Consider the following 27430-nt stretch of genomic DNA (forward strand, 5'->3'; position numbering starts at 1 on the left):
CCTTTATTTTTGTTTAATTGGAATCTAATTACAAAGAGGTCATTCATTCATTCATTTACTCAGCAAATATTTTTTTAACTACGTGAAGCTGGGTTTTTTAACTAAAGCAAAACTCAATAGAAAGTTCTGTGCTGCATCTATTTTCCTAATTTTAGACATTTGTCTAACTTCCCAATGACATTACCCTTGCCTTGAGTGAACATTTGAGGAAATGTAGATCAAAATTATTTGTCCCCCTTTACCACTTTCTAATTAGCAAAAATGCCAAATCTCTGCCTTTAAAATTCTGAATGGCTTTGGCATAATGAAGCAGCATTATGGGTTAATTTAAGTAATACACTAGAAAACTTTCATCAGCTAACAAATGTACTTGTCTTTAAATTGATCATTTAATCCTCATGATGCCATATTGTTATTTCTTTACTTCTCAAGATCAGTGGTTCTCAACCTTGCCAGTATATTGGAATCACAGAAAGAACTTTAATAGATACTGATGCCTAGTATTCACTCCCATAGAGACTGATTTAACTGGTTTGGGGTCATAGTCTGCTTAGCTACTATAACAAAATACCTTTGGTAACTTATATTACTGGGTAATTTATAAATGATAGAGATTTATTGCTCACAGTCCTGGAGGCTGTAAAGTCCAAGATCAAGGTACCAGCAGATGCTCTACGCTTCCAAGATGGTATCTTCTAGCTGTGTCCTCACATGGTGGAAGGAACAAGGGAGCTCCCCCTGGAATCCTTTCTGTAAGAGCACTAATCCCATTTATAAGGGTAGAGCTCTCATAACTTAATTGCCTCTCAAAGCCCTCATCTCTTAATACTATCACAATGGGTATTGGGCTCCAACATATGAATTTGGGGGTGTGGGAACGCCAATATTCAGACCATACCAACAAGGTTTTGTTTCCATATCCTAGGTGTTTCAAATGTGCACCCAGGATTAAGAACCACCATTCTAAACTATGAGAACATAAGCATGTGATCATATTCCTCCTTTGCTAACAACCCTTCAATGATGCAACAGCCCTTACAAATGCTGGGGAAAATCCAGAATCCCGAGCACAGTTGTCAGTGCCTTCAGAGGTCCACCTCCTGCTCTTGTCTCTCCCCTTTTCCCAGCCCTCAGCAGTGTGCTTTCCATGCTGCAGGTCTTCCCACCTGCCACTCTCAAGTCTGACCCAACTCCAGTCCTTGGACAAACTGTTCTCTTTGATGAGATGCTTCTCTGTATTTCTTCATCTGAACAGTTTCTACTGATCTTTAGTTTTGGTTGAAGTGTCACTTTCTTACACAGAACATTTCTGTTCCTACCCATGACTCTCATCTCAAAAATGTTTCTCTGCCATATCTAACACTTTACTTGTTTATTACATGGAAACCGTAGGGGTATTGAGGACAGGAACCTTGTCTGTCTTCTTTACTGCTGTGTCTCCAGTACCTAACATAGTGTATCGTATCTAACAGGAGCCCAATAACTATTTGTTATTTAATCAGTCATGATCCAGTCAAGAAAAAGAAACCACACCAGGAATTTGAATGGGGAAAACTTTATAGAAAAAAGTTCTTAACTGATAAAATGTGATTGACTACTAAGTAGACTAAAAAGTACTCACAGCAAATGTTGGGGGCAGTTATACTCCTAAGGTAAAAAAGAATACCCAGAGAAGGAGCTGGAAAAGTTTGGAAAGCACCAGCTCATACCAATGGCTGAGATTTTTGACCCCACTGGAGAGGGCACAACTGCTACCCGCTGAAGAGCAGAGAACTTCACCGGGTCCTGTGGGCCAGAGCTGGTCTGCAGGAGGTCACATGTTCGGATGTTGGTGACTTTTACTAGGGTGTCATGGGTTGAAGCTGGCCCATAGAAACTCCCCTCTTGGGTGCCAATAGATTATAGTTGATCTGCAGGAAGCTTCCTATTGAGATGCTGGAGACACTCAGTGTCCCTCAGTGGAGACTGAGGGCCACTCACCGCTGCCAGATGTGCAGCTGAAGGAGAAAGAGAAAAGCACACAATAAAAGCCTCTGTATTGTTGTTGTTGTTGTTGTTGTTGTTGTTGTTGCTATGTCTGCAGTGTCTCTCTAGGCTCTCTAGTGACAAAACCTAAGACTGAACCAACTCTCAAATGTGAAATGTTACAGGGCCCAGCCCCAAAATCACAAAACAGGGTAAATAGCAGTAGATTTAAAGGTGACAGATAATCAATTGATATCTAGCACTGTTATCAATGATTGATAGATAGATGATAGATAGGTAGATAGATACACAGACAGATACATAGCTGGATAGATAGATACAAGATAGATAGATATCCCCAGTAAAACAAAGCAAATATTAATCCCTTCACAAAGTAAAAACAAATAGCATATTCAAATGAAAAGATAAAAACTTGATAGTCACTTTCTCCTATGTTTTTTTTATGTCTTCTTTAACATTATTTTCATTTTAAAGAACTAATTATATTTATGGGATATGATGTGATGTTTGGATATTGGGAAACGAGTAAATCAGGCTAATTAATATATCACCTCACATATTTATCATTTCTTTGTGGTAAAAAACATTTAAAATCCACTGGTTTAGTAATTTTGAAATATATAATACATTGTAATTAACTGCATTTTTTAATTTTCTTTTTTCTATTCAGAGCTTGAAGCCCAAACCATATTGATAATAGCCATTTTATCTATCCCTATTAGAGTTGGACTTCTCTCATCATGGGCCTGAAAAGCCATGTAACCGGGATGAAGGCAAATCTTGAATTAGATATTTGGAGCTTTTGCTCAACTGTAAGATAGATATTAAATCCTTTCAATTTTGCTTTTCAGGATATTCTGGTAGCAATGTTATAAGCAGTGAAAAAGCATAAACTAGAGGAAATAAATTAATCAGGATATTACTTGTCATACTTTCATATCATTAAGAATGTTTTGAGTGCCAAATGAAAGCTTTGATGCAAAAATTAGAGCACAGAATGGCAAGATTCTTTTGATCCTTAATCGGTGCTTATAACTTCTGCAGAACATCAACTGTAGCAAAGAATCATTAGTTTTATGCTACATTTAAACTTCTGCTTTATTTAATAAGCAAATAGTGAAAATAAAATGCACACAGCAGGAAGATGATCTTTAGCTGGTGTCAGGGATTGAAAAAATAAGCATCCATTCTAGCCTATCTCTTCACAAAATCATGCAATTGACTCAGAATGCAGCGGATTTCTGAAAGCAATTAAATTTGCTTTAAAACAGCCATGCATTTCTGACAGGTACAATAAATGACACAACCTTTTTAGAAATGTTTCTAAAGAGCAATTAACAATATCCATAAATAAGGAAATAGTCTGATATAAAAGAAAAGCTTTATTCTAAAGATATCTGCCAGGCAATATTGATAACACATTCCCATCCCATGAAAAGAAACTAAATAATAAGCAATAAGAGTACTGTGGAATCATCCCATAAGACATGCATACAGCCAGTAAAAATAAAACGTAATAGACTTTAAAACAACAAAAGGAAATGACTATCTTATAACCATCTTCTGTTAAGTGAAAAAAAGCTGATGAAAATAATGTCTCTTGTATAATCACGATTAAAAAGTGCAAGGGAGAAAACCTGGAAGGCGTTTTTTTTTCTTTTCCATAGGATGATTTTGTAGAAATACAGATACAAGATAAAAAAGGGAAGCAAATTTTGGTAGATTACCAAATTGTCCTCCTAAAAGGTATTGTACCACATATACATATACTTTCCTACTAGCCATGCATTTTCTATATTTTTGCGTATTCCATAATGTACATAGATAATGTTTATACCAGAGAAAAATAGCTAGTATATTTTGCTTTAAAACTTTCGAGGGAGTGGCCAAGATGGCCAAGCAGAAGAAGCTAGTGTGTGACTGTCACGGAGAGGAATAGAAGGCGCAAGTAAATACAGCACCTTAAACTGAAACATCCAGGTACTTGCATTGGGGTTAATCAAGGAAACAACTGGACCCACAGAGAATGGAGAAAAGCAAGACAGGACAATGGCCCACCTGGGAGCAACATGGAGCCAGGGGATCCTCCCCTGCCCAGGGAATGGTGAGTGAATGTGTGACCCCAGGAAACCACGCTTCTCCCACAGATCTTTGCAACCCTCCAGTTAGGAGATCTCCTTGTGGATCCACTCCACCAGGGCCTTCAGTTTTCAGTTTGACAGACAGATCTATGTGTAATCTTGGCAGAGCAGCCACTCAGGCATGCATGGAGACCCTGGAGGCTTAGATACCTGGCCTTTCCAGCAAAAGTAGCTACAGCTCTGGCAAAGTGGGAGGTTAGACTCTTATACATACCTCTAGGAAAGAAGCTGAATCCAGGGTGCTGAGTAGCAACAGCCTGCGGGCCCCATTTCCATGGCACCTAACAAGGGAAGACCCACAACCAGCTACCAGTAGTGGCATTGCACCCCTAAGAAGGAGCTCCCAGGGGGAGGGACATCTTTGCTGTTTGGGCACCTTAGCCATTCCAACCTTCAGGCTTTGGAGAGTCTGAACCCACCTGGGATGGAAGGGATCCCCCAGAACAGCACAACTGCTCTACCAGAACGTAGTCAGACTGCTGCTTTAAGTGGGTGCCTGATCCTGTTCCTCCTCACTTGGCTGGACCTCCCAACTGGAGCCTCCAGCCATCCCCACACAAGCTCTCTAGCTGACAGAGATCTGAACCCCTGGGACGGTGCTCCCAGAGGGAGGGGTGGGCTGCCATCTTTACTGTTTGGGTGACTTAGCCATTCCAGCCTTTGGGCTTCAGAGTGTCTGAGGTGACAGGGAGTTGAAGTGGACCCCCAGCACAGCACAGCTGCTGTACCAAAACGTGGCCAGACTGCTTTTTTAAGTGGGTCCCAATCCCATTCCTCCTCACTGGGTGGGACCTCCCAAGTGGGGTCTCCAGTCACTCCCTAAACGTGCCTTAGAGCCAGCAACAGGTCTGTGCCTCCCTGGAACAAAGCTGAGAAGGAAGGAGCTTTGTCCCAGAGGGAGGGATAGGCTGCCATCTTTGCTGTTTTGCAGCCATCACTGGTGACACCTCGAGGTTCTGGAAAATCTGAGGTGACTGGGAATTGGAGCAGGCCCCAAGCATACCACAGCAGTCCTACAGAAAAGTGGCCAGACTGTTACATGGGTGCCCGTTCCCATATTTCCTCACCAAGCAGGGCCTCTGGGCTTGGGCCTCCAGCCACCCCCACGAGAGCTATCAAGCCAGTACCAACTTGGCAACTCCCTGGACAGAGCCTCCAGAGGCAACTGAAAGCCTCTTGGCCACTGCCTCTGCAGTGGAGCTTCCCTTGCCACCCTTGGACAAATGAAGGAGCAAAGACCCTAAATGCCTTATCCACACCTCTAACAAGCTGCAGTAGACCCAAGAAAAGGAGTCCAGTCCACCTTCCATGGGTCCCACACCCCTCCATCAGCTCGTCACCAGACAGGGAACCCCTGGCTTGGGCCCACAGCACAAACCTTCCTTCTTGGTCTCACTGTACTGAGCAATTGCTGACCTGCATTTCTCTGGGGTGAAACTCCCAGGAATCAAGCAAATGACCCTTGGCTACAACCACTATTAAGATCCCTTTCTGTGTTGCCTCTAAGCTGGGGAAGAAACATAAACCCTGAGATCATTCCAGAGCTGCAGCGGACAGTCCAGGAATGCCAAGTTGTGAACTATAGCCAGCATTAAAGTGGAAAAGGAATCCACACTTTCAGAGCACTGAGAGGGAACACAGCTCCATCTATGAGGAAACATAGGGGAGCCACATAACCAAAGAAGAGTCAACCAACTGACCAATAAGCCTAAGTGTCACCTGCTGGATCATACCCAAAGCTTCAACACCAAAAATACCTCACTAACATACACCCCTCTGAAACCAGAGATGAGAAGTCAGCTTCAAATAAAGACCCTATACAAAGCCTCAGCCCAGTGAAAACATCCAAAAAAGAAGTCTATTGACTGTACTCAATCTACACTGCAGTTAAAGGAACAACCACATGCAGCGATGAGAAAGAACCAATGCAAGAACTCTAGTAACTGAAATGGCCAGAGTGTCATATGTCCATCAAATTACTGCACCAGATCTCCAACAAGAATATTTCAGAATATCATCCATGAACATTTCCCCATCCTTGCTAGAGAAGCCAATAGTCAAATTCAGGAAATACAGAGAACTCCTGCAAGATTCTACACAAGAAGATCATTCCCCAAGACATATCATCATCAGATTTTCCAAAGTCAAAATGAAAGGAGTGTAAAAGGCAGCTGGAGAGAAAGCGGGGGGAGGGGGGTCACCCACAAAGGAATCTCCATCAGGCTAACAGTGAACCTCTCAGCTGAAATCCTACGGGACAGAAGAGATTGGGAGCCCATATTCAACATTCTCAAAGAAAAAAATCTTCAACCAAGAATTTCATATCCAACCAAACCAAGCTTCCTAAGTGAAGAGATAAGATCCTTTTCAGATAAGCAAATGTTGAGGGACTTCATTACCACCAGACCTGTCTTACAAGAGATCTTGAAAGGAGCACTAAAAATACAAAGGAAAGACTGCTACCAGCTAATACAAAAACACACTTAAACACACAGGCTAGTGTCACCGCAAAGCAACCACATGAACAAGCCAACGTAGTAACCAGCTAACAGCACAATGACAGGATCAAATCCACACGTATCAAGGTTTGTATTGATATCAAGGTTAGTATTGATATGCATGGATTTGATCCTGTCATTGTGCTATTAGCTGGTTACTAACAGCTAACTGGTAAATGAGCTAAATGCCTTGACAAATGGGCTAAATGTCCCCACTTAAAAGGCACAGAGTGGCAAGCTGGATAAAAAAGCAAGACCCAATGGTATGCTGTCTTCAAGAGGCCCATCTCATATGTAATGACAGTCAGGATCAAAATAAAGGGATGGAGAAAAATCTACCAAGCAAATGGAAAACAGAAAAAAGCAAGGGTTGCAATCCTAATTTCAGAAAAAAACAGATTTAAAACTAACAAGAATCAAAGACAAGGGAAGGGCATTCCATAATGGTAAAGGGTTTAATTCAACAAGACCTAACTATCCTAAATATACATGCACCCAACACAGGAGCACCCAGATTCATAAAGCCAGTTCTTAGAGACCTACCAAGAGACATAGAGACATAGACTCCCATGCAATAATAGTGGGAGACTTCAACACTTCAGTGGCAGTATTAGACAGATCATCAAGGCAGAAAACTAACAGATATTGAGGACCTAAACTCAGCATTGGACCAAATGGTCCAATGATATTCTGACAGACCTTTACAGAACTCTCCACCCAAAACAAAACAACAGAATATACATTCTCATTGCCACATGGCACATACTCTAAAATTGACCACATAATTGGATATAAAACAATCCTCAACAAATGTAAAAGAACCAAAATCATATCAAATATACTCTTGGACTACAATAAACATAGTAGTCAACACAATGAAAATCATTCAAAATCATACAATTACATGGAAATTAAACAACATGCTTCTAAATGACTTTTGAGTAAAGAATGAAATTGAGGCAGAAATCAAGAAGTTCTTAGAAAATAATGGAAGCAAAGATAAAACATGCCAGAATCTCTGGGACACAGCTAAGACAGTGTTCAGGGGGAAATTCATAGCACTAAATGCCCACATCAAAAAGTTAGAAAGACCTCAGATTAACAACCTAACTTCACAACTGGAAGAATTAGAAATGCAAAACAAACCAACCCTAAAGCTAGCAGAAGAAAAGAAATAACAAAAATCAGAGCTGAATTTAAGGAAATTGAGACACACAAAAAAATTCAAAAGATCAGTAAGTCCAGGAATTGTTTTTTAGAAAAAAAATTAATAAAATAGATAGTCCACAAGCTAGACAAATTAAGAAGAGAGAAGATTCAAATAAAAACAAATAGAAATGAAAAAGGGAATGTTACTACTGGCCCCACAGAAATAAAAACAACCATTAGAAATTACTATGAACACCTCTACACAAACAAACTAGAAAACTTAGAAGTGATGGATAAATTTTTGGACACATACACCCTCCGAAGACTGAGCCAGAAAAAAATTGATTCCCTGAACAGACCAATAATGACTCTGAAATTGAATGAGTAATAAATAGCCTATCAACTAAAAAAAGGCCAGGACCTGGTGGATTCACAGCCAAACTCTACCAGATATACAAAGAAAGGCTGGTACCATTCCTACAGAAACTATTCCAAAAATAAATAAATAAATAAATAAATAAATAAATGAGGAGTAGGGACTTCTCCCCAATTCATTCTATGAGGCCATCATGATATTCATACCAAAACCTGGCAGAGACAACACACAAGAAAACTTTAGACCAATATCCTTGAGAAACATTGATGCAAAAATCCTCAACTAAAGACTTGCAAACCAAATCCAGCAACACATCAAAAAGCTAATCCACCATGATCAAGTAGCCTTCATCCCCAGGATGCAAGGTTGTCTCAACATACGAGAATCAGTAAATGTGATTCATCACATAAACAGAACTAAGGACAAAAACTACAGGATTTTCTCAATAGATACAGAAAAGGCTTCCCTTTATGTTAAAAACTCTCAATAAACTAGGTATTGAATGAACATACCTCAAAATAATAAGAGTCATCTATGACAAACCCAAAGCCAACATTATACTGAGTGGGCAAAAGCTGGAAGCATTCCTCTTGAAAACCAGCAGGACAAGGATGCCCTCTCTCACCACTTCTATTCAACATAATATTGGAAGTCCTAACAAGAGCAATCAGGCAAGAGAATGAAATAAAGAATCTCCAAGTAGGAAGAGAGGAAGTCAAACTATCTCTGTTTGCAGACATGATTCAATATCTGAAAAGCCTGATAGTCTTAGCTCAAAAGCTTCTTCAGCTGATAAACAACTACAGTAAAGTTGCAGGATACCAAATCAATGTACAAAAGTTACTAGCATTCCTATACACCAACAACAACCAGACAGCCAAATCAGAAAGGCAATCCATTCACAATTGCCACACACACAAAAATAAAATACCTAGGAATACAGCTAACCAGAGAGTTGAAAAAGCTCTACAATGAGAATTACAAAACACTACTCAAAGAAATCAGAGAAGACACAAATGGAAAAATATCCCATGCCCATGGAAAGGAAGAATCAATATCATTAAAATGGCTGTACTGCCCAAAACAATTTACAGATTCAATGCTATTTCTATCAAACTACCAATGACATTCTCATAGAACTAGAAAAAATTATTTTAAAATTTATATGGAACCAAAAAAGAGCCAGAATAACCAAGGCAATTCTAAGAAAAAACTAAAAGCCTGGAGGAATCATGTTGCCTGACTTCAATCTACACTATGAGGCTACAGTGACTAAAACAGCATGGTACTTGTACAAAAACAGGCACATTGACCAATGGAACAGAATAGAGAGCCCAGAAATAAGGCTGCACATCTATGAACATCTGATCTTTGACAAAGCTGACAAAAACAAGCAATGGGGAAAAGACTCCCTATTCAATAAATGGTGCTGGGATAACTGCCTAGCCATATGCAGAAAATTGAAGCTGGACCTCTTCCTTACATCATATACAAAAATCAACTCAAGATGAATTAAAGGCTGAAATATAAAACCCAAAACTATAAAAACCCTAGAAGACAACCTAGGCAATACCATCCTGGACCTAATGAATGAACAAAGATTTCGTGATGAAGATATCGAAAGCAATCATAACAAAAGCAAAAATTGACAAATGGGATCTAATGAAACTTTAGAGCTTCTGCACAGCAAAGGAAACTATCATCAGAATAAACAGATAACCTACAGAATGGGAGAACATCATTGCAAGCTATGCATCTGACAAAAGTCTAATATCCAGCATTTATAAGGAACTTAAACAAATTTACAAGAGAAAAATGAACATTTAACCCCATCAAAAACGGGCAAAGGACATAAACAGACACTTCTCAAAAGAAGGCCTACAGAGAGCCACACTAGCATATGGAAAAAAGCTCAACATCACTGATTACTAGAGAAATGCAAATCAAAACTGTAACGAGATACCTTCTCACACCAGTCAGAGAATGGCTATTAAAAAGTCAAAAAGTAACAGATGCTGGTGAAGTTATAGAGAAAAGGGAACCCCTTATATATTGTTGGTGGAAGTGTAAATTAGTTCAACCATTGTGGAAACCAGTATGGTGATTCCTCAAAGAGCTAAAAGCAGAACTACCATTCTACCCAGCAATCCCGTTACTGGTTATATACCCAGAGGACTATAAAGCATTCTACCATAAAGACACATGCATGTGAATGTTCATTGCAGACTGTTCACAACAGCAAAGACATGGAGTCAACCTAAATGCCTATCAATGACAGACTGGATAAAGAAAATGTGGTACATATATATACCATGGAATATCATGCAGCCATAAAAAAAGAATGAGATCATGTCTTTTGCAGGAACATGGAAGGAGCTGGAAGTTATCATCCTTAGCAAACTAATGCAAGAACAGAAAACCAAATACTGCATGTTCTCACTTGTAAGTGGGAGCTAAATGGTAAGAACTTACCAGAACAAAGGAAAAAACAACAGACATTGGGGTCTACTAGGTGGGAGAGGGTGGGAGGAGGGAGAAGAGCAGGAAGAACTCTTTCAAAGTCCAGTTCTAGAGTTAGTACTAATACTTTGATAAAACAAATAAAGATAATAAATTTGTCTACCTCTTTTATAACTACCATATTTCCCAAGAGTAAAAGATCGTATCTAAGGTATAAAGCTGTGTTTAATCCATTCAATCACTATATTTAGTTAAGCAAATATATGCACAAATTGCTAAATAAAACACTGGAGGGGGACACAAAAATAAATCAGAACTGGATTCTACCCTTAAATAACTCACAGTCCCATATATATGAATAACCATGAAACTAGATAAAGAGAAAGAAGTGCCACCAAGGAGGGAATGAACCTACAGGATGTTCATTATAATTTGAGAAGAGTACACATAGATAGCGGGCAGTAGCCATTTTGATAGGACCTTAGGAAATCTCTTACTAGAAATGCAAAGAAAATCATGGCAGAGCCTGCAGGGTGGTAGTTTTAGGTTTTTGTCTTCATTTTTGAAAATGATAATCCTCCTCTGGTGACACTTAAGTTCGGGAATATTTTCTATTGCTCATCTTTCATTTATGGGATTACATTTACTGCGTAACTATCAAGTTCCAGATATGATACCTGATGTTAGCATCAGAGGGAAAACTTTAGACAAAGTAAATTTAACAGAGTTTATTTGAACAAAGAATGATTTACGAATCAGGCGGCACTGAAAACTAGAAGAGGTTCAGAGAGCTCCTTGCCAGCAGCATAGGCAGCAGGCTTTCATTGGGTGAGCACGGAAGCAAAGTAAATAAACAACTTGACTGGCTACAGCCAGATGTTCACCTTACTTGGGCATGGTTCATTGGTAGATCCCTAGTTATGTAACCAATCAGCTAATTGACTTTCTGTGATTGGCTGAAACTCAATTCAAAATTAGTCAGTTACAAAGAATACATAAAGTTTTAGTTTGTTTGCATAAAGATTCCACATACAGAAACAACTCCAGGCTAATGGCCTTCTGCTTATTTTGCTTTTTTTTTTTTTTTTTTTGAGATGGAGCCTTGCTCTGTCGCCCAGGCTGGAGTGCAGTGACATGATCTTGACTCACTGCAAACTCTGCCTCCTGTATTCAAGTGATTCTCCTGTCTCAGACTCCCAAGTAGCTGGGATTATAGGCGTGCACCACCATGCCTGGTTAATTTTCGTATATTTTTAGTAGAGACAGGGTTTTGCCATGTTAGCCAGGCTGGTCTCAAACTCCTGACCTCAGGTGATCTGCCCACCTGGACCTCCCAAAGTGGTGGGATTACAGGTGTGAGCCGCTGTACCCAGCCTATTTTGCTTCAAAAGTAGAAATATGCACATGAAATAAAAAGATTTAAAAAACAATGTTTCTAAACTCAAGGTGCTTAACACTAACACTCTAATAAAAGAAACAGCCAAATAATCAGAAATAAAAATTCAGTTTGAGTTAAGTATGTTGGAGTAGAACTGAATCATATGGCAGGTGTGTGTTTAACTTTTTAAGAAACTTTCCAACTGTTTTATAGTAAATGTGTAGTGATATCTCATTTTGATTTTAGTTTTCCCTATTGACCATGGATAGTTCCCTATTGAGCAACTTTTCATGTGCTTATTTGTTATCCTTATATCTTCTTTTGTGAAGTGTCTGTTCAAATCTTTTTCCCATTTTTTACTGGGTTGTTTGCTTTCCTCTTATTAAGCTATGAGCATCTCTTAATATATTCTGGATACAAGTTCTTTTTCATATACAGGCTTGGCAATTATTTTCTCATCTATGACTTGTCTTTTCATTCTCATAACTTGTACATGAATGTTCACAGCAGCTTTATTTATAACAGCTGAAAACTGGAAACAATAAGAATGATCAATACAAATGTCCATTAACAATACAAATATGTACTCCACTCACTCCTTCTTCTGCTTCCTGTCCAAAACTTGGTGTTCCTCCTGTGACCCTGTGGCAAGTCATGCCTTTCATTTCTAGGAACTATGAGTAACATTAAACTTTTTTTCCCAATGACATTAATCTTTCCATGATGTCACTCAGTGACTTCTATATATACATAAACAAATTATGCACATCCATACAATGGGATGCTACTCAGCAATAAAAAGGAATGAGCAACTGATACATGTAACAATATAGACAAATATCAAAATAATTATGCTGCGTGAAAGAAGCCAAATAAAAAAAAATAGTGAATAAGTTTCGGTTATATGAAACTCTTGAAAATTCAAACACGTCTATAGTGACAGAAAGCAGATGAGTGGTTTGAGGAAGCCAAGGTTGGATGGGATCAGGGAAGGACTGTCAAGAGGGATTACAAAGAGCATAAGGAAACTTTAGGGGAGATAGATATGTTCATTATCATGATTGTTAATGGTTTTACAGGTGTATTCACAAGTCAACATATCAGATTGTCCAATTTAAATATGTATGTCAGTTACACCTCAATAACTGTTAAAATTCAATTTGAGAAATATGACAATATAGATAATTACAGGTTGCTGTAGAAGCTCAGAGGAAGAGCATCTACTCTTGACTCATGGGTCAGGGGAGAGTTCCCAAAAGAAGTGGCACCCCAAGGTGAGACTTGATGAAAAAGGCAGGATAGGAAAGATGTACATGTCACTCTCTCCCGTCCTAAGTACCAACAGACCTCTTCATTACTGATAGCATTCTCTCCCCTTGAACCTACAGGTCACCTTGTTCTGTGTTTTCTTAGATTTCATATTTGTTTACTTGGCATTCATTCATCACAGGGCCAATTGTATTAGCTATATTTTCTTATTTTCTGTATTCTTGATGCTCTGACATTTGGGAGCCTTAGAAACCCCTGGGAGAGACTGCCACTCCTACAGACGGCTAAATCCTAAAGAGCCTAAGACTACTTGCCTAAGAGCATGCCTTTTATATACAAACCCAGTTATCCTGCGTTGCTACCCCCAACTACCTCCTTATCTAACTCTCATACACTAAGCCAATATTTCCCTTACCTAAATCATTCAAGCACCAGACAACGAGAGAGACTACTCCAATAGCCCAAAGGCCCTAGAATTATTCATACTAACTAATTCTAAATTGTTTACCCTGCCTTGCGTCCCTTTCCTGAGAAAAACCCAGTAAAGGCCATGGTCTAAGCACTCCTGTTTCTGCTTCCTGACCAAAACTTGGTGTTTCTCCCATGGTGAGCTGCACCTTTCATTTCTAGGAACTGTGAGTAACATTAACTTTTTTTTCAATGGCATCAACTTTTCCTTGCTGTCACTCAGTCACCCTTATAAATTAAGACCCAGACACAAAACACACCTGAGAGTCATTCTCAACATTGTATTCTAAGTAGGAGATACTAATCAAATAGTATTAAGATGAGAGTTGAAATTTACTTGCCATCTCTGAAATAGGAATTATTCGGTTACAGAAATGATCCAAGGATTTTAGAATACTCTGTTTCCAATTCTGGTTCCCACGTGTTCCATCATGAAATGGAAACTGATAACTAAAAGATTGCAATCATTCCTAAGGTCTCCTCTAAACAGAAAGCATCTTATCAGGATGGATTTCCTAAAAGGGCCTAAGGTGGGAATTCTCATGCAAGTGATTGATTAGGGAGAGTGCCCTCAGGATACAGGGAGCAGGGAAGCAGGGGAGGGTAGGGGAGAGTAACTGAGCAAAGATGCCATATCAGCTGGAGCCTTTGTTTAATCTGACCCCACTGGGAAACTGGAAGAAAAATCACACAACAAAGTTCCTCTCAGTTTTGCATCCAGGGTTCATCAGTCATTGGCTGTGGGCTGTGGAGTGTGGCGGGGGTACTGAAGGGCAGTAACTGTCCTAGCAAGGTGGAAGAAATGAGAAGGGGAGCTGTGGGCTATTAGCAGCCAACACTCAAGGCACCTGGGGGATGAGAACCAGCCTGGAAAGGGGGATCTGGCCTGGACAGCAGGGCTTTGACCACAATAACTTCCCCTTTTCCCCTTTTCCCCTTTCTTCTTCTAATATTCTGATCTTAGGGTTTAGAACAATGATTCTATACTTAAATTTCTACAGGAAGAGGAATGCAAATGAATAAGATAGATGTATGTATAGAAAATTATTTCTCTACTTTAAGGGGAAACAAACAAATGCAATAATACTACTCAAATGTGACCTTGGTATCAGACAGAGACTGGCTCACTGGGGAGCAAACTCACCTCTGGCCTGTGTTTTCATGCAGGAATATGAATCCAGCATTGGTAGGTCTTCCAAATGTTGAAGAAAAGCCAACAATCTTAATGTGAGAGCTATTAATTTCTGACTGTAGTGCCCAACTAAAAACAATCATTTTATAAACATCATTCATGAGTTGACCTATGGGTATCAATATGTAATCTCTACTTTAGGAAAGCAATAAAAATATAGTTACTCCACACAAAAACTTTCCCACATTTTTAGAGTCCAAAATTTATAAGTAAACAGTGACAGACAGGCATCCTTATTATACCACTGTGTTACAGAAATCTAAAAATCAAAGTGATATGGAAAATACAATGAAGATAAAATATTAGGAAAAGAAAAGACCCAAAGCATAAAAGAAATTATGTGCTTACCCAAAAGAAATTCATAGAGCCATGCAACGTAACTTTGCAGTGGAATATATGAACTCTTTGAAAATCTGATTAAAACCGTAGACCCTTTTTTCAGAAACATGTGTTTATTAGTCCATCCTCGAACTGCTATAAAAATACTACTTGAGACTGGATAATTTATAAAGAAAGGAGGTTTAATTGACTCACAGTTCTGCATGGCTGGAGAGGCTTTAGGAAACTTACAATCATGGAGGAAGGCAAAGGGGAAACAAGGCACATCTTACATGGCAGCAGGAGAGAGAGAGAGAGACAGAGAGAAGGGAGGAACTGACAAACACTTTTAAACCATTAGATCTCATGAGAACTCACTATCACAAGAAGAGCATGGGAGAAATGTCCCCATAATCCAATCACCTCCCACCAGGTCCCTCCCTTGACATGTGGGGATTAAAATTTGAGATGAGATTTGGGTGGGGACACAGAGCCGAACCACATCAATGTGCATAGTATATGGAAGTGCACACACACAAATTTACATGCCATTCCTGAGGATTTGTGGACCCTTGAAGCCCACGATGGACCCCAGTTTAAGAGCTCTTGCCATGGCCCAGAGGAACAAGAAAGAGCAGACAAGGTACTGTAAAGATGCATCACCCGTAGAAAAGGAACTACATTTTTTTTTCTCTTTCCTTCATTAAGAAGGGTACGAATAGCTGGTTTCAAAAAGCCTCCAGGAATCTAAGCACCTCTGAGAACATGTCACAAAAGGTGAAGATACTGTGGATGATGCTCTCAGGTAACATCACCTGGGGAAGATGACTCCAAAGAGGCCCAACATTTTCAATCTCATGAGTAAAATGCTTCATGGAATTTAGTGGCATGGAGTATGCAGTTTCCTTATGAAATGATTGATTTGATGTTTATTTCCAAAAGTTATTTCAAATAAATTCTTTGTTAAGATATAGCATTAGGAGTGAGGAAAAAAGAAACTAGGTCAGCCCCAGCTGTGGCTGTATTATGAATTGCCTATAGCAGGGGCCGGAGACACTGGTGCAGCACTGAGATGTTATGTGGCCATCCTGCAAGAGTCACTAATCAATAGAGAACAAAAAGTGCCACTATGCCTGATTTTACAATCTAGAGCTTATGCACACCTCCCCTGGAGGTGAGCAGCCAAGTACATCTTGATAAAAACCCCTCCACTCGTGGGCCATGACTCTGATTATGTTGATTTTTCTCCACCTCGATTTTCCACTCGTAAAATGCAGCTATAGTGACCATTGAACAACAAATATTGAATGCAAGGCACAGAACCTTGGAATAAATGAGTTGCCTTCCTTCCATGGCAAGGAATGTGCCAACATTTCGTTGAATCTACTGGGAAAATAATGGTGTTACCTGGCTATTCTACAAATGGACTTCTGCAGGTGAGGCTAGATGAAGTATCCACTTGGTTCAGGTTATACCACTCCACTCCTTTACCTTAAAAATGTATAAAATAGAGCCCTCCTTTTTTATAGAAAAGCAAAGAATCTTCATCACTATTTGGGGTATCCTCATTGAGACCCCAAAGTGTAGATTTCCTTGGGCTCTATAATTGCAGAAGCAATTCTAAACTCTGTCAACAACAGCCTTATTAACCTAGATGGTGTTAATTTGCACAGTTCTCTACTTAGTATCAGTGTTTTCTTTGCATTAAGCAGGAGATGGTTCCTTACTCCAAACCTTACCACCGACCCCCACCAGAAGACACACATTCTACCAGCAACAACCTGTGTGGTATTGTAGATCAGCTCATGGAGATAAATTGAAATCCCCCAGGAGGTAAAATAATGTAATTTAAAGAAGCCCACATCCCACACATCTGCCTATATCCAGAGGGCCAAAACCATTAAGGAACAATGCAATTCACACGGTGTTTCAATATTGCTGTGCTTCTAGGTTGCTTCCCAGTAGATACAACTCCTGACAGTCACCTGGAATTGATTACCCTGCCTTGTCAAGCAGCTTCTATTGTTTTTATTTGTAATGAAACTGGGAACTCAATTCTCAGCAACTTCTCAGGGTCTCTTAGAGGCTATTTCATAAAATTAAAGTTTTTCTCCTACAAAAACTTTTTCTTCCAAAGTATACTACAAGGGTGTGAATCAAACCCAGCTTAGTAATTGACTGGGAGGCATTAGGCTACATACATTCTGACTGTTTAATGAGATGGTGAAGATAAAATTGCACTTCCTAAGCATTTATTATGTACAAGTCCCTGTTCAAGGGGCTTTATACGATCTTGTCCATTTTTATTCTCACAACCAACTTCAGAAAAAGGTGCTCCTACCAAGATCTTGCACCACAACAAAAACTCAGCATTGACCTAGTTAGAAAAAGAAAACTTTAAGGCAAGTGTAAACCTTTGTTCTGCCTCTTATAAGCTATGCAACCTAAGGCTGAGAGTCAGTTTCCTCATGCCTAATATGGAAAAGTGCAACATCCATGTAGCAGGATTAGTTTAGCTAATGAGTGAAGAAGCATTTAGCACATTATCGGGCACCAAAAGGCAGTTCCTTTCTCAATGATCTCTCTCTCAAGCTCGTGCTGTGCGTGTGTGTGTTTGTAGTACATGTGAGTTTGAAACCATTGGGTAAAAAATTCTCATGCATGATTCATCTAAAAACATAAGACCCTCATCAGACTCCTCTTTGGGCTATTTTTCATTCTCTGCCTCCACTTAACAACACATGTGCCTCTTCCTCTTTTCAGTATTCTTCCCTTGCCCTCACTGGCCCTACCGCTAACCCACACCCACCACCTTCTCTGCTCTTCTACATATTTGCCTCACAAAATGCTACCTCCTTCAGGTCAGCCAATCCAATTCCCCCAGTAGGGAACTCTTTGTCTTCAAAACATCTTTGTGACCTCCAAAGCACAAAAGCCTGAGGGGCCCCCTGGCATCATGATACCCATATTGGGCCTTGTGGAGAGCTGAAACACTGTTTCATATACACTTACTGTCAAAACTCCTGGTATGATTTTTGTTTCTCTAAAACCACTTCATTGTATGTGTATGTCCATTTAAAATGAACCCTGTTGATTTGAGACGAAGGTGTCCTATCTACACAGTCCCACCTAATCTGTTCAAAGACTGTGAAGACAAGACCAGTACCAGTATCCTAAGGGCAGCTGACAATCACACATGTGACTTCTTCTGGTTCTGCTCAATTACTGCAATCACCTTGTTTCTCTAAGTATTGACATGCAATTTTCCATGCCTGTTTTCTTTCTTGGTCTTTGTCTACATATTGGCTGGAAAATCAATGTATGTACTCTACTCTTTGCATCATGAATCTGAGAAAATTGAGGAAACTAACACTTCTGTGGCACAATTCCCTTAAATGCTACAAGGTGCAGTTACAATCAAAGCTCATTGTTTACTATGCATTCATTTTTTGCTGAATGCCACCTCAGTAATGTTGGGCAGCATGAGTAGAGTGTTTTCTATGTGTTAGGCCCTGTACTAAGTCATTGTCACAACCCTGTGAGGCTGATAATGTTATCCTTATTCTACAGGTAAGAAAACTGAGATTAGCCTTGTCAAAAGCAAATATGAATTGAAAAGAAGTGAAATATTTCCTAAGGAACAAATATGTAATCTATTGCAATGGAAATGTCATGGTTTTCAGACTGGATAACCCTTAGCTCGAATCCCAGGCATTCACCAATCTGAGTCCCCAAGGAAAGTTGCTTCATTTCATGAAGCCTCAGTTTTCTCACCTCTAAAATGGGAACAGTAATTCCTACTACACAGGGATAATTGTAGGAGTAAGTAAGCAAATATATACAGTCTGAACCATAAAATACCTCTGTAAGTGCTTATCACCTTCCTTCCCTTGTGATTGCAATGGGCACACATAGAGAAAATGGGAAGCTATGTATACAGTCAGACATTTTGGCTAAGTTATTATACAACCCAGCCAGCTGCCCTTTCAGAGTAATGCTCATCTCCATGTGCTAACCAATTTGGAAAATAATATATATTTATTACCCAGACACTCTTTAGGGCCTCTTATAGCTTCATGGAGATCTATCTTAGTTCACAGACCATTGGCCCAAGTAATCATTAAAAGCTAATAAGAGCGTGTTTTTTCAATTTGGTTGTCACACATGAGCACTAAGTCTTTACACTACAAATCTTCTTGCAACTTTTTTTTAACTCATTACATATTTTGGCAGTGAATTGTAAGCTTACTTCTATTGTCTTTTTTTTGTTTAAGAATGAGAGTGAATCATCTCCAATGACCCATTTCTCCTGCAGTGGTTTTGATTGTCTGTGACAGCCCACTCAGACAACACATGTTCTGTATGTGTGATTCTGGGGCTGAATCTGTATGTACCAGGCAAACTCACATCCTTGAAAATAATGGCTTAAAATAGGAATGCTGACACCACCTTAACTCAAATAGCACAAATGCAGGGCTGTAATTTTCTATGCTACTTAATCTCCTAGTACAAAAACCTCTGTTGCTCAAGGGAATTCTTCATCCTGCCCAGGGGGGAAAAAAATTCTCCCAAGGATGTAATAAGTTAACAAACCAAATTAGTATGTAGTCGGGCTCTTATCATCCACATTAACCTCAGGGCTCTATGGGGCTAATATCTTTAGTTGTGCTGTTTTTGCTTGCTGTCTCCAGACCACTAACCTCATTTTCTCTATGGGGGAATTGAAAGCTCTGCTCTTTGCAAATCTTCCTCTGATTTTTGTTCTCTTTGGTGGAGCAAAGCCTTCAGTTTCCGAGGTCAAATGAGCTAAGCCCCTTCCAAGAAAAGCTTACTTCTGACTGACACCATCAGGGGCTACTCTTTTTAGCAGACCCCTTGCGTCACTATCATTAAATCACTTCGCCATTTGAAAAGCAAGTTTCTTCTGCATGCACAGTTGAAGACCTAAGAAGGGACACACGGAGCAGCAGCACCACCTACTGGTTTTCCCTTAATAGTCAAGTAACTTTTGCAGCAGTGTTGTCTTTGGGTCTCTGCTTTTGCATTAGAGAATGAAGTTGTTCGCTTTGGGATTCTGTTCCCTACATGAGGATCAACAACTGGACCATCTTTAATATACTTTCTTTATAGTACTCTGCCTAATGAGATGCTTTATCTTTAGGGCCTAAATTTTGAGACAGTGTGAAATGGGAAAGGCAAAACTGGAAATATACACAATGTTTCTTGTTGACTCCTGATGTCATATTCTGCAGGCCCCCACGGGTATTCCTGTTCAAGTTGATATGCATCATGTTGACTCCCATTTGCTTAGTGAACACCATGGAATATGTCAGCTTCTGCCTGTATCAGAGGGGGAAGACAATGGCCCAATATGTAACTTTTGTTTGTTGTTGTTGTTTGTTTGTTTTTTGTAGTTTTTTGTTTGTTTGTTTTTGTTTTTGTTTTTGAGACGGAGTCTCGCTCTGTCACCGAGGCTGGAGGGCTGGAGTGCAGTGGCACAGCCTCGGCTCACTGCAACCTCTGCCTCTCGAGTTCAAGCAATTCTCCTGCCTCAGCCTCCCAAGTACCTCGGATTACTGGTGCCCGCCACCATGCCTGGCTAATTTTTGTATTTTTAGTACAGATGGGGTTTCACCATGTTGGCCAGGCTGGTCTCAAACTTCTGACCTCAGGTGATCTGCCCACCTCAGCCTCCCAAAGTGCTGGGATTACAGGCGTGAGCCACCACTCCCAGCCATATGTGATTTTTACCTGATATAGAAGAGTCTGCTTTCCCTTAAGTTGTAGGAAAGCTGCCTAATAAACATAACATTATGACAAAAATGTCTCAGAATAGCAGTTGCACGTGATGTTATGGAAAGCTCTGACATTTCCCAAAATGGCATGCCAATAAATGATAATCTTGGAATTCAGTTGCGTATCTGTCTGAATTCAAACCTTGTGTTCTCAATACCACAAATATACTCTTATGCCTAGTTGGCGCTCTTGAAAATAGGTCCCCTCGTCACAAGAAGAGACACATAAGAAATAATAGTGAAGGATGTTTCAAAAGCCAAACAACTCCCTGAGCCTGTTCCTAGGTAAGACATCTTTATCAATAACGGGGGCAGGGTACAGAAATACACTAAATATCAGGTACAACAAAGGAACTTATAACATGCCTTCACTAGAGAAAAAATTACAAAATTACAATTAATTCCAAAATCTGCCAGAAGCCCCACATACCTCTCAGTGGATTGCATTATAATTTCCATATCCAGAAAAATAAAGAGATGTTCTGCATTTTCAAGGTTTTGAAGTTACTTCTCTCTTTAGAAGATTATGTCAAGTATTTCTTGAAGAAGACAATACAAATAAACCCATGTGAAAATCGGAATTGTCCTCACCACTGCATTGTAATAGCTTTTTCAAGGTCACCAGTGACCTCCATCCATACAAATCCAATGATCTGTTCTCTGTCCCCAACAGCTCAGAGAGTAGAAATGATGTCCCCCACTTACAAGGGACTATGCAAAGATGAGGCCTCCCCTCTGCTGCCTACTAGGGCAGTGAACTCTCTGTGACTCTAGGTGGACTATGGGATACCTCACTGCATCCTTAACGTCATATTGTATGGCTTTTTATATTATTAAATAATACATATCTAGATGTTAAAATTACAGTAAAGGATCAGTAGGAATATAAATATTAGCCACTATCCCATTACTCAGATGACCATTGTTAACATTTTGGTGTATTTCCTGTATGGCGTGTGTGTGTGTGTGTGTATGTAAGAGAGAAATATATAATTTTTTAATTTTCTATTTAGAATATCCTTTTCATATGCATATGCATTTTGTACATATAGGTATAGATCTATTCATATGTATATGTGATATTTGCATTTAGCAAATCAGAAAATGTTTTAATCTTAATAGCTAACTCTATAATTAATGTCAAGGAAAAAAGAAGCCTTGAAAAACTACTTTGTTAAGTGCTTGGGGTAGGAAATAAACCCTGGCCCCCCTCTCTACCCTCCCACCTCTCCCTGCACAATCTAAGAACTGAAGGTTGGCTGGCACTGAGGCTTAGAGGAAAGGAGAAAACTGTAAAACAAAAGAAGGAATTTGTAGCTCCTAAAGCAATTTAGGAGGTAGGCTATGGTGGGCAAAGGTGGGCAGGGAGAAGAAAACAGGAACTCAGTATAAGGGCAGAAAGCTATATAATGCATCAAGACCAACCAAAACTTTCCATCAATTCTAGTCAACTTGTTGTCACTTGTATGAGTTTACGTGGTAAAACTGGAAGGGGGAGCAGGGTTCCCAGGTAGGACAGGACAGAAGTAGTGTACAAAGAAGCCAGAGCCATAAGGGAAAATAGCCACGAGGTCAGGAAAACAGATACCCCTTGTGGTATAACAGAAATTCAAAGGAGGGCTTCGGACTTCCACAATCTATGGTGTTGGTAGACTGAAGGCAATTTAATTCAAATCTGAAAAGTTACAGGACCCCAACTAATATCTGATTTCACATGTTTAAGATGATGCAGTTTCTGCAGGTTTTCTGTGCTCTTGTCCCCCAGTGGCCAGTGGTTGATTGCCGTTTGATACCTGCCTCTGCAAGCCTTCCCAGGAGATTCTAAAAACAGTCTCACTTTGCTCTTCCCTCCTGAGTGGAGATCTGAAGACTCTGATCGAGGGTAGGGACCTCTGGGGCATTGGGAGAGACTGCGGTTGGCTTGCACAGAGCAGTAAAGTATGAAACAGAAAACTGTTGTTCACTAGAGTCCTCTGAGAGCTAAACTACCTTCAGCCTAGGTTACCAACAGGAGAGACTTTCCAAAATGTGGAAATATTTACTATCTTATGAGCAGTAAAATAGGTAATTCCTATGTGTAAAACTTGAAATCCAGAATTTTTTTAATCTATCAAAATCTCAAGGAAATTTATTTTCCCAAGTGCTAAATAATATCCAATTTTCTCTAGCTATTGTGTGTGAGTTTGCACATCTGTGTCAGACAAGTTATTAATATATATAAATTGATGTTAAGGGTCTTTTTAAAATATTTCAAAATGCTAAGAGCTTGAGTTAGGAAGGTGAAATAGAAAAGAAGAGGTGTATATAAAAGTTGTTGGAAATGAAAATAGAACCTTGAGAGTGACCATTTCTAGAATTATGGAAGAATGAGGAATAAAATATGATTTCACCTTTCCCAGCTTGGGAGTTGAGAATGAGGAACAGAAGTAGAGAAGGAGGCTGGTTTGCCACTGGCTTGCATAAAGGCAGATAAGTTTGTTTTCTTCTTATTTCTTAAGAAATAAGTTGAGACCTTAGTTGGTCTCAACTAAGGCATGTTGGACCAGTGGAAATGGCCAATAGTCAGATAGAAGTGTGGGATGAAGTTGAGAAGATAAATCAGGGCTACTGCTATAGGTTTAGGAAGCTTCCACATGAATCAACTGAAGTCGGCAGAGTGGGTGAGACCTCCAAAGAAGAGACTGAAAAGTCAACATACTTCATAACACACCATTTACCTTACTTGAAGAATTAATGCTTTTCAAAAAGGATTGTCAGCAGAAGGCGTGCATAAGTTTTGGGGGGTTTCCTTTCACTTTATGGGCATGCAGTCTAACTTTAGTTCATGGATTCCTAGAGCACTTGAGTCCAGGATGCAGACAATCTGATCAAAATAGTAGAAGGACAAAGAAAGAGATCTTTTAAAGTAGGGCCCTGGGCATGCTTTAGAACTTCTACAGAAAGGAAAAAAAAAAAATTCCTTTAGCAGAAGCTAAAGACATGAGTCGGTGCCCTTGCTTCTGACCCTAACCTAAAGAAAGAAAATGTTTAGAATGCTAGAAGGAAGTCCCTTGTTCTTTAAACAAGTGGACTTTCCAGAACACCAGAGTCGGCTCTCTTTGACCAACAAAAAAAGAAGGTAAGCGAAAGCATGGGAAAGATGAAAATGCAGAAGGCCAAACATTATTGGAGGAAGGCTTTAGAGCTGAGTGTCACAAAGGAATCTGAGAATATAAATTCAGCATTTGTGTGGAGTTTATGGGGGCAAAAAGGAGCACATATCTAAAAACAACAGCATGGGCAATGGTGGCTGATTCCACCATTGATTCAATAATAATGTGTATCGGTGTCCTCATAATGAAATATGGCATTTAAAATAAGTTTACGAGTGCCCTACTTGAACTTTTTGTCCTTAAAAAAAAAATTACCCTGCACCCTTAAACTATGTTACCCATCATATTTCTCTAAGTGTGGACTTCCTGAATAAGTATTCCCAGAAGGCTTATTTAAAAAGTAGATTATTGTGCACTAGAGAGATCTACTCATTCTACATTTTCAACAAAAACTCAGGAGATCCTTTTGCATATTCAAGGTTCAAAAACATTGTGTGAAAAAAAAAAAAAGTTTGGTCTTCCAGAAACTCTGAGTCCCAGATATTTAAAGGGAAATTCAGTTTTTCCTAGTCTCTCAAACTGGCATAATGAACATTAGCTACTGTACTGAGCCCATAAGAGCAGAGGTTATGTTTTTTAGGCTGAATAGTTATAATTTTAGGTCTAGAAAAATTCTGTAATCCCTCAATTTGACAGGGTGACCCTGTTGTAGGATAAATCTTGCCAATGAAATCGCAGAAATAGCTGCTATTATAACCATTAAATGCACATATAAACACACACACACACACAGAGAGACAGAACAAAGACACTATATTTGGAAAGATTCTTAAATGATGGTAGTAGTGGTTGTGTGTTCATTGCTGTTTTCAATAAAGTACAACATTATCATTTTATTTTTGTACCAGCTACTGGAAAAAAGCAACAACCAGACAATTTGGAGTAAAGGAAATGGAAGAAAAGGAAGGTAAACAGTTAAGCTAAAAATCCATCAGAATTATATATTTTCAGCCCTATCTAGAAAAAAAAAAAAAAAACAACACAGTGCAATGCAATCCTCTTACCCTGGTTATGCATACACTAGGTGGGTCTGCCGAAGAATATCTGCTTCTATTCATTTCCAAACATACAAAGATCAGCCCCCTACCCCAACCCCCATCCCCTTTTTTTTTCTTTTACTTAAACCAAGACTTTTTCCAAATAAGGTAGCTTTTCACAAAATTGTTTCCCCTCCTACATCTGTGTTCCTGGTGTCAGAAGCTATAGAGGCTGCTATTTTCCAGAACTGTCATTGTATTCTGTAACAAAGCATCCTTTCCCTTAGCTGAGCTGAACACCAGAGTGCTTTTAAACTAAGTTTTAAAGAATCTAGGCATCTTTTACCTTTAGCTGTCGGATCTGACTTAAGCAATTTTCCTTCTTCCTCTTGATTGAAGCTCATTTTAAGCTTAAAGAACAGTAACTGTAATCCCAGTTCTCCTTCAAGGATTCTGAAAATGATTAAAACAGCAACACTTAATTCTTTGAGTATTAAGCCATGATATCTTAAGAAATCTGTGGTAGGGAGAATTCTAAAATGGCCTTGAAGATTTCTGCCTACTGGTATATATAACTTATGTGTGTAATTCTCATCTTGATTGTGGGCAGAATCTGTGAATTTGATAGAATATCATTATCATGATTAGGTTATATTCTTTGGCCAAGGTGAAGAGATTTTGCAGATGTAAATAAGTTCTCAAATCATTTGACCATAATGAATTAATCAAAATGGAGATCATCTTAGGAAGGCCTGACTTAATCAGGTAAAAGCCTTTAAAAAGAGAGACAGATCCCTTCCTGAAGGGAGAGATTCTCCCACTGGCTTTGAAGAAGTAGCCATGTTGTGAAAGGGCCACATGGTAAGTAACTGTGAATGGCCTCTATGTCCTAAGAAAAGCTTCCACCTGACAACAAGAAGGAAAAAGACCTAGTCCTCTAATCACAAGGAACTCAGCTAACCAGCACATGAACTTGAAAGAGGGCCCTGAGTTTCAGAAAGGAACAGACATCATCCTATATCATTTCTTACATTTTATTTCATTTTAAATTAACAAATAATTGTATATGTTTATGGGGTACAATGTGATGTTTTGAATAGTTAATAAAAATGTATTATATATTTGAAATACCTAAAAAGGAGGGTTTTAAATGTTCTCACCAAAAAGAAATGGTAAATATTTGAAGTGATAGGTATGCTAATGTGCCTGATTTGATCATTCCATTCAACATCTTGATTGCAGCCTTGGGAGACCCTGAGAAGAGGATCAAGCTAATCTGTGCAAAAATTCTTGACCCACAAAAACCAAGATAATAAATGTGTGATGTTTTAAGCCACTAAGTTTGTGGAAAGTTGTTACACAAAAATAGAAAGCTAACCTTCAGTTTGAGTTTAAAAGTTGCTACCAACAAGAGCAAAGATAAAGGAAGTTCAACTCAGACCTTCAGTTTGGTCTATAAGTTGTTATGAACAAGAGCAAAGATAAAGGAAGTTCAACTTAGACTTTCAGTTCAAGTCTATAAGTTGCTATGAACAAGAGCAAAGGTAAAGGAAGATGTGGCTGAGGAGAGGCTGCCCATATGATGGAGAACATTCTCACTAGTTATCAAGAGACCTCATTTCTGGCCCTAGCTCGCCACTAATTCATTGAATAATATTGGACAAGTCACTTTATTTCCCTGAGTCCTACCCAGTTTGCTCACACATAAAATGAAGGGATTGACCTAGATACACTCCGAGACCCCTCCAGTCTCCGATATTCTCCAAGCCTATGAAACTATGTCCCCCGTAGCATAAGCCAATCACCTTCCTTCCACACAGCACCAAATGGTAGCTCACCATTAGGTGGCATGAACCCCTAGAAAACAAAATGTCACAAAGGATGACATTGGAAGAGTAGAGAGAATCCTCCTTTCTTTTCTCCTAAGTGTCTCCACAGTGGCATGAAAAGCAATACAGAGATACTTCTGAATCCACATACCCTAGCAAGACTCAGGTCATAAAACTACACTAGACATCAAGACCTCAAAGGGTCCTTGGTCTCATACAAGACTTTTCTATGTCTCTGTGTACCTCTGTATGAATCAGGAGCAACTGATTACAATCTTCTCCTTATTATCACTGTTATGTCTCAAGTCATATAATAACACCTACCGTTAATTGAGCAGCTGATATTAATGTTCTATCTCAGATACTTTATACACACTATGTCTCAGAGAAGATCAATAACTTATTGAAGATTACACAGTTAGGAATTCAGGATGAGAATTTT

General features: G+C 39.3%; 1 long non-coding RNA gene across 1 annotated transcript in view; it reads left to right on the forward strand.

Annotated features, from left to right (window-relative positions):
• The window catches only part of LOC109028281 (uncharacterized), a 100334-nt gene extending 73839 nt beyond the window's left edge, over positions 1 to 26495 (forward strand). The window contains exons 2-3 of the long non-coding RNA XR_002007294.3: positions 25031 to 25089; positions 26402 to 26495. This is a non-coding gene — a long non-coding RNA (uncharacterized lncRNA). The remainder of the gene's footprint in view (positions 1 to 25030; positions 25090 to 26401) is intronic.
• The last annotated feature ends 935 nt before the right edge of the window (positions 26496 to 27430 follow it).

The sequence above is a fragment of the Gorilla gorilla genome, chromosome 13, assembly GCF_029281585.2.
Source record: "Gorilla gorilla gorilla isolate KB3781 chromosome 13, NHGRI_mGorGor1-v2.1_pri, whole genome shotgun sequence".
Classification (NCBI taxonomy): Eukaryota; Metazoa; Chordata; class Mammalia; order Primates; family Hominidae; genus Gorilla; species Gorilla gorilla.